Genomic DNA, 7,599 nt, shown 5'->3' on the forward strand with positions numbered 1-7,599 from the left:
AAAGCGTTGCCCTATAATACATAATATATTAAATATAAAATAAAATAAAATAACTCAACAGCTTCGAGGTTATTTCACCTTCAGTTAGAGTATCACCTGGTCGATTCGGGCATTTTGTTTTTCCATTTTTGCGTTTCTTTTTGCCAGTTTTCTTTCGCAGCTGCTCTGTGGTGAAATATGCAAAAGTGCAAAACGTCAGTTGGAAAACTTTGACGCTGGTTCTGGTCAAAAATTTGACTTGCGCTGCAGTTGAAGTTTTCTTGATGGCCCGAACCGAACTTGGACGCTTAGCGTGAAAAACAAATAAAGTGGGCGTGCGGTGGGCGTGCTGTTAGCCAGCTGAAAGCTTAAATTCTTAACTGCCCAGGCGACATGGACAAATCCGCAAGTAATCCATGAAACAGTTCGAATGCGGCGATAAGCAGCAAGCGAAGCGCCCGCAGCTGCCAAAGCGACTTGCAACAGACCTGCAGCAGACCAGATCCGAATCCAAAGAGCAGAAAAATGTTTTCTGCACACATACACACACACACACACACACGCACATGCACACAGTCAGTCAGCCAAAAATCAAATGAAAAACTTTCTTGCAGTCAGGTAAAAATGGCTGAACGGCGTCTGCTGCTCCTGTTGAACTTTTCGCCTTTTCGCAAAAGCGAGTTTTCTGCTGAAATTGCTGGAAATGTGAAGAAGCGAAAAGTAGCACCTGCTGCCGCGCTCCCTGTTGCAGCCCCCATGTTGCACACATGCGTTAAATGGGCTTCCAGTGTTGTTGTTGCTGTTGTTGTTTTTGTTGTTGTTGGCAGCAATGTGCACTTCCGCTTTACAGTCCCAACTTCCGCAAAGGGGAAACGCTGCATACCAAACGCATTTCACCTTAAGCCATTAAAAGGCTTTTAATCAAATTAATGTAAATATTAGCGCAGCTTACACGAGAATATGTATATATAGATATACATGTCTGTATTTGTATAGGTATATAACAGATATATAGATGCCCCTTAGGTATTGCTGGCAACTCAGATACATCTTACATACAAATGAAATGAAATTAATTTATATTGGATTTTTTATATTTGTAAAGGCTAAAGAGGCAAAAAAAATATTTGCTCTTTATTGTTTACTTATATTTATTTCATTTGAGATGTTCCTATTGATTTGATTTATTTATTTATTAAATTTCTCCATTACTTGTAAATATACTTGTTGTTTTTTTTTTTTATTGAATTAATTCTCTTCGATTTTTGTTTATATTTTTGCTGTTTATTTTTGTTGTAGGTAGTTTTTAATATTATATATTATTATATAATAATTTTTTATTATTATACTTTCTTGGATAAAAAATTTTTGTTTTTATTTACTACGCATTGTTAATTATTCTTATAAATATTTATTTGATTTATATTGCTGTATTTAAATTAATTCTTATGAACCAATACATATTTTAAGTATTTACTGAACTTATTATTGTAATATAATCTATTTGCATAAATAAAAAATATTAATTTTTATAAAATGGTTAAATCCTACATCTCTATAGCACATTTGCAGAATTTTCAGTCTCTTCTTATAGTTTCCAGCAGTTACTAATTGTGTTAGTTAACATTTGTTCTGTTAAAAAGTCCCGCTTTTAAAATTTCCCTTTTGGGACAAATTCCTTCGGCTTCATGCAAGTCTCAACATACAGTTCGAAAAAGCTTACCAACCGATTGGCTCTGCCCGCTCTTTTGGTCCCATTCGCGTGCTCTCGCTGTCACTCTCTCTCTCTCTCTCTCTCTCTCTCGTCCACTTTGGTTTTCAGCAACTCTCTCCTTGGCGTTCACAGAATCGCCAGCCTGTTAGTCCTTGTGTTCGGCTTTTATCTACTGACCTACAACAGTTTGTAACTGTCAGGTCAGGCATGTGGAGTTACTTTGCGAATGTTGTGATAGGTTGCGGGCTCTCTGTGCCACTCGTGCCATACTTTGGGGCCAGGTAGATAATAGTTCTCTAGTCGCCTGCTGCACAAGACTTACTAAAACCCATTGTAATCGAGTGTGTAAAAACAAGAGTGTGCGGCTGTCTCTGTCTGTCTGCCAGTCTGTGTGGTTGTGTGTGGCTGTGTGTGTGTGTGTGTGTGTGGGAAAGAGTGTGTTAGATTGGCTCTAGACTTTATTGGGTTTTCTTTTTCATCAGTCACTTCTTATACATCGATGCAGCTAATCGGCTTTTGTTATAGTCTAACCATATTCTACTTTTTGTGCGCTTTTGTACTAGTCTGTTATGGCTCGAGCCAAGGCGAAGGTGAAAAATAATTAGCTTTTGCGCTTGCAAAGCTCTTTAAAAGTAGTTAGTGTCAGACTGCTCGTTACCTGTGAGCTTACCTTCAAAATGCATTTATATTTAATGCAGCCCACTCACCAGTTAGCTCAGTTATAAGATAAGCCGAGTTGCATTATAATGAATTAACACTTGTATTGCTCAAGGGGTTTAATAGACAATGACAGCATTTGTTTTGTACTCGGGTCGAGAAAGGGCAGAGAGAGTAAAGTCTCTGATTGTTGTTAAGTCCTTAACTAGTTTAGCTTTAGTTAGTATAGTTTTTGTTACTTACCTCACTCTCACTCTCCATCTCTCTCTCTGTCCCTTTCCTAAATTTCTTCACCTGTTTCCATCTACATATTTATTCAAAGCCATCTGTATAGCGCTGTCTTTATTTATCTTTCTCAATCTTTCTCTCTTCTCTCTCACTCACATGTTGTCACTCTTAACTCTATTTCTCTCACTCTCTTTCTCTCTCTCTCTCTCACTCTCTCTCTTTCTCACTCTCTCTCTCTCTCTCTCTCTGTCTCTCACTCTCTCTCTCTCTGTATTTTTCAACTTCTCTCGCCTCCTCTTGCATTTTCTCTCTGTTTCTCACATTCATTGTCTTCCAATATCCCACCTAAGTATGTAGAATTAGATGGAGCGAGGAATATACATAGAGAGATTACTTAAGTTTCATCTATTGTTCCGCTTTATAGTTGACCTTAGTAAGCCCCGCCCTATATCGGATAATTCGAATCTATCACAAGGGACTCAAAGCTAAGCTGCTTAGTAGGTCCGAGTGACCCGCTTGAACTCTGCTCAGCCATATATTAATATTGCTCTTGTTGAACATCCTCTTTGGGCTTATCTATGTTTAATGTGCGACTCAGTCCCTGGGCACATAATTCACCCAGATTGGGAAATACGAAATAAAAAAAAAAAAACAATAACACAAGTGGAAGCAACTAAGGTGAAAAGCTCATTAAACACTTGCCAAATCACACTTACGCCCCATTAGCGTACTAAATAAGCGCAAAATGGGCGATAATGGCCACGCCCACACTAGAAGCCCGGCAACCCAAAAATCCCAAGCACGAAAAATCGGATACGTTAGGAAACAAAAAAAAAAAAGAAACTAAGCCAAACGCAACCAAAATAGCCCGCGGCTAGAGCTCAGCGATACAATAAGAGAGAATGGGACAGAGGATGCGAGAGGGAGAGAGCGAGAGAGGGCAACAAAGGGGTGTCTAAATGGTAGAGGGTATTTAATGCTGGGTCACTCACAAAACTAACTGAGCTTTGCCCTGTCGATGATGTTGTCGCTGCTGCTGCTGTTGTTGTTGATGTTGTTGTTGTTGTTGCTGCTGCTTGCACTAACCCCTGCTGACCAATAAAGCCGCTTGTGTGATATACAAGGACAACGACAAAGTTTTTCGCCAGCAACACATGTCCTGCGCCAGGCCCCCAAAAAGAGCGAAAATACAAGCAGAGCAACTGAAATAAAATTAAGCACATTAAAAAATGCTTCACAAATTTACAAATCTCCGTAGCAATACCCATAAAAAAAATAAACACCAGCCAAGTGAGTGAGTTTGTTATGGTTGATGGACTAAAGGATGCGCTGTAATTATTTATAGATTTGTTGAGCTAATGCCTTACATACATTTTTCTTTTGTTCATTATATTTTGTATTCTATTAAAATTACTACATTAAAAAAAATATTACTAAATAGTCTATGTAAAAGATTATAAAGCAAAAATCTAGCTACGCCTAGGATACTAGTTCTAATATAGGCTGGTCTTGACTAAAAAGCTCGTTGATTAACAGTCCTTCCTGTATTTATTATATAGACTATGATCAAAGAGAATTCATTCTTGTTTTTATTCACTGAACCCATGGGGAAATAAGGGTATAATGGTTTTTTTTTTCATAAAAATATATCATTGCCTAGTTCAACTTTTTATTTTTAGTATCATTACATATCTGTACGATATATATTGAATCTAAACGATATACCAATATCGATATACAAAATAAATCAATCATTTGTTCTCTATAATACTTCAATTCATACATATATACCATATATACTCTCAAGAGTCAGCAGTTTGGAGCTACATCTACCCCATTTGAAATGCCTTACAGGGTGTACGCCGTGGGTTAGGGCTGCCACAAAAAAGGTCAACAGGATGGCCAAAAAGGGTCAGCATGTGAAAAATGAGCTACCACTTTGAATATGCCACGACGCAATCGACTGAGCAGGAGCGGGCGCGACGTGCGGCAGAAACTTGCCACACATATTAAATTAGCTGCTCCCTGAGAGGAGCGGTGGGAAGAGGGCGGCGCTGGCTGAGGTTTGGGCTTCAGCGCTGTCTGATTTTCGTTTTTGGGGGATTTATTTTTCGGCACCCATCTTTGCATTCGCAAGGCAGCTGCATCAAACTACACGCTCTTCATAGTAGTGGCCACTAGAAAAGAGAGAGAGAGAGACAGAAGGAGAGAGTGGAGTGAGAGGCAGAGAGAGACAGAGAGAGACCATGACCATAACACTCAAACACATTCCAGATAAAAACTTAATTAAAGACTTCATTAACTTTGCTTTTGTTATGGCGCAGACCGTGGATATATAGACTATATATAAGTATATACATATATACATATATAGGTATTCATATATAAGCATATAAACATATATCTATGGGCCCAACCAGAAGCATTTATACATTTAAGTACGGTTTTTTTTTTTTTGTATTATGAATTATTTTCGTTTCATTACCTTTTAATTAAGCTTTAAAACAACAGCATTATGAAAAAAATAAATAATAATAAAAAACAGCAAAGAAAAGAGCGAAATACCAAAAGCTGACAAAAATGTTCCATAGATTGCGCGTGGGCAGGTAAAATACATATATATATATGTATGTATGTATATATATATACATAAATGTGTGTGTGCAAAATCAGGCAAGGCAGAGAAAATCTGGAATAATCGCTATTTAAAGCGCATTACAAAAAATTAATGCAGAATGGACTACAAAATATGATGATTAAAAAAATGTGCCTGTACTAAATCCAGAATGCACGTGAAATGAAATTGTGTGAAATATATTTAATTTTTTTTGCTTATTTTTGATGAATCTATTTGTATTATGATGCAAGAAAATAAATAGATAAATGAAAAAATTGTTTTAAAATGTAAATAAAAATATATAAGATGTATATATTTATTTTAGATGCAATTACATTCTCACGATTCGGGAATTCACGTTCAGAAGTGAAAGGAAAGTCCTAAGATTTATCAATTTTAGCACATATATATTAAATAATTTGAAGTTTTAAATTGATCAATGAACTTGAGTTGACTATATATATATATTTTTTTTTGTATTTATCTAAGATATTTTTTCGCTCGTTTTACTCAATTCTTAATCTAAGATGTTTCGTAATAGCGATAGGATATTTATTGGAAACGCATTTCTCTGGCTTTACGCAAATACTTTGACTTCTTCAAGGTCGAGCTGCTTCTTCTGCTGCTTCTTTTGCCTTTTGTGATTTTGTTTTTGCTGGCCATCGACATGATTTACAATGCTCGGCAATAAAATGTGCGCTCATCATGTTAAGTCAGTCAACTTCCTGCCTATGGCTGATATATAATGGTCTTTGCATAAGCCGTCAGGGCCTTAACTCACACTCAATTAAATCAACTTATTTTTGGTCAAATAATTTTACATAATACGAAAAACGAACGCCGAAGCTCATTAATTTAACTTAAGAGTTCAAGGCGGTGGCAGCAGCAGCAGCAGCAGGAGAGGCAGGAGAAGCAGAAGCCGAATCTGCGGGCAGCAGCTGAGGCGGGAGGGTGGGTGCAAAGTCGAGGGTAAGGCCCAGGTAAGGGATACGCACAACAGCGAGAAGTACACAAAAAGTAGAACAAAAGCGGATTTTCATTCAAGGTGAAAGCAATCAATCAATATTCATGAAATCAGATTTAATTTTAAGCGCATTTAAGTTACGCCCAGTTTGTGCCACCCACGAGAGGGGGCGGGGCACCACGGAGCTGGCATAATGATTCTACCGAAAATTTTCCTGCCAGGGGCAGGGGCTTGTGTCGGAGTGTTTGGCTGGCTGGCTGGCTGCTTGGCCCAGAGGAAAAACAACAATCCCGGCCTGCTGGCAAACGACGTCGATGTCGAACCAAATGAAAATGTCGAGACAGGGCTCAAGTTGGAGTAACATCATTAGAAACAGCTGAACGCAAGGCGCTGCTGCTGCGGGACGGGGCGGGGCTGAATGCCATGACCATGCTAATTGTATGGCAACTGGGAATTGCGAGAGATAAAGAGAAATGAAGTGGAGAGTGGGAGAGGCAAAGGGAGAGGGAGGGTGAGAGAGAAGAGCAAGCAGGTACCTCCAACCCACCTTCCGCCCGTCCGCCTGACTGACTGACTGCGTGTTTGTCTACCTCTCACCTCTCTCAGCTGCCAATTCAATTTTGTAATCAGAGTGGCATGAAAAATTAAATAAAACATGCAAATAAAATTATTACGCGTAATTTGTGTACCCGACGGGTGTCAAGGTGAGCGCGCTGCGTTTTAAAGAAAATCCGCGGAAATTTATGTGGGCCAAGACTTTAAATTGTGGCCAACTTCAGTTGAAAGTTTAGCTAAAGAGACTCTGACTAGAAAAAGTGAAGAAAAAATATTGAAACTTAATTTTAATATAATTTATACATTTGTGTACCGATATACACATTGATGTAAAACATTTATAAATTTTCAAATTATATATAAATATATATGTTTAAATGTAAAATAGAACTAATAAAATACATAAAAATATATAAAATATTATTATATTATATACATTATACATTATATCAAATATATTTTTAAATATTCACTAATTTTCAGCACAAACAAAACGTGAAAATTTGAGACACATTTTGAAAATAAATTACATGTCACAGTTATACAAAACCAGCAAAACTGAAAAAAAAATAATAAATATAAAAAATAAAATTAGAGAAAAACTTTTCGCGTTTGACCATGAGCCATATAAATATTACAATTTAAAAACTTTAGACCCATTCGCTGTCCTGCTCTGGCGCTCACACGCTTCCACTCTCTCTTTCTGTTATGTGGCCATATTTCACTGGGCTGCAAAAAGTTAAATAACAAAAAAAGAAACGAAACACAAATAAACAAAAAAATCATATATAGAACACAAACAACTTTTTTGTTGACTGTGAAAAATATTGTGCAACAAAGTTGCGCACAAAAAAGTGTGAATGGCATTGCAGCACTGAATTTATA

General features: G+C 37.3%; 1 long non-coding RNA gene across 1 annotated transcript; it reads left to right on the forward strand.

Annotated features, from left to right (window-relative positions):
- Positions 1-5,696: 5,696 nt before the first annotated feature.
- LOC149091680 (uncharacterized) lies at positions 5,697-6,829 on the forward strand. Its single transcript, XR_016196526.1, has 2 exons — positions 5,697-6,240; positions 6,297-6,829. It is a non-coding gene; the product is annotated as an uncharacterized LOC149091680 (long non-coding RNA).
- The last annotated feature ends 770 nt before the right edge of the window (positions 6,830-7,599 follow it).

The sequence above is a fragment of the Drosophila navojoa genome, chromosome 3, assembly GCF_054131105.1.
Source record: "Drosophila navojoa isolate 15081-1374.11 chromosome 3, UAZ_NAV_1.0, whole genome shotgun sequence".
Lineage (NCBI taxonomy): Eukaryota > Metazoa > Arthropoda > Insecta > Diptera > Drosophilidae > Drosophila > Drosophila navojoa.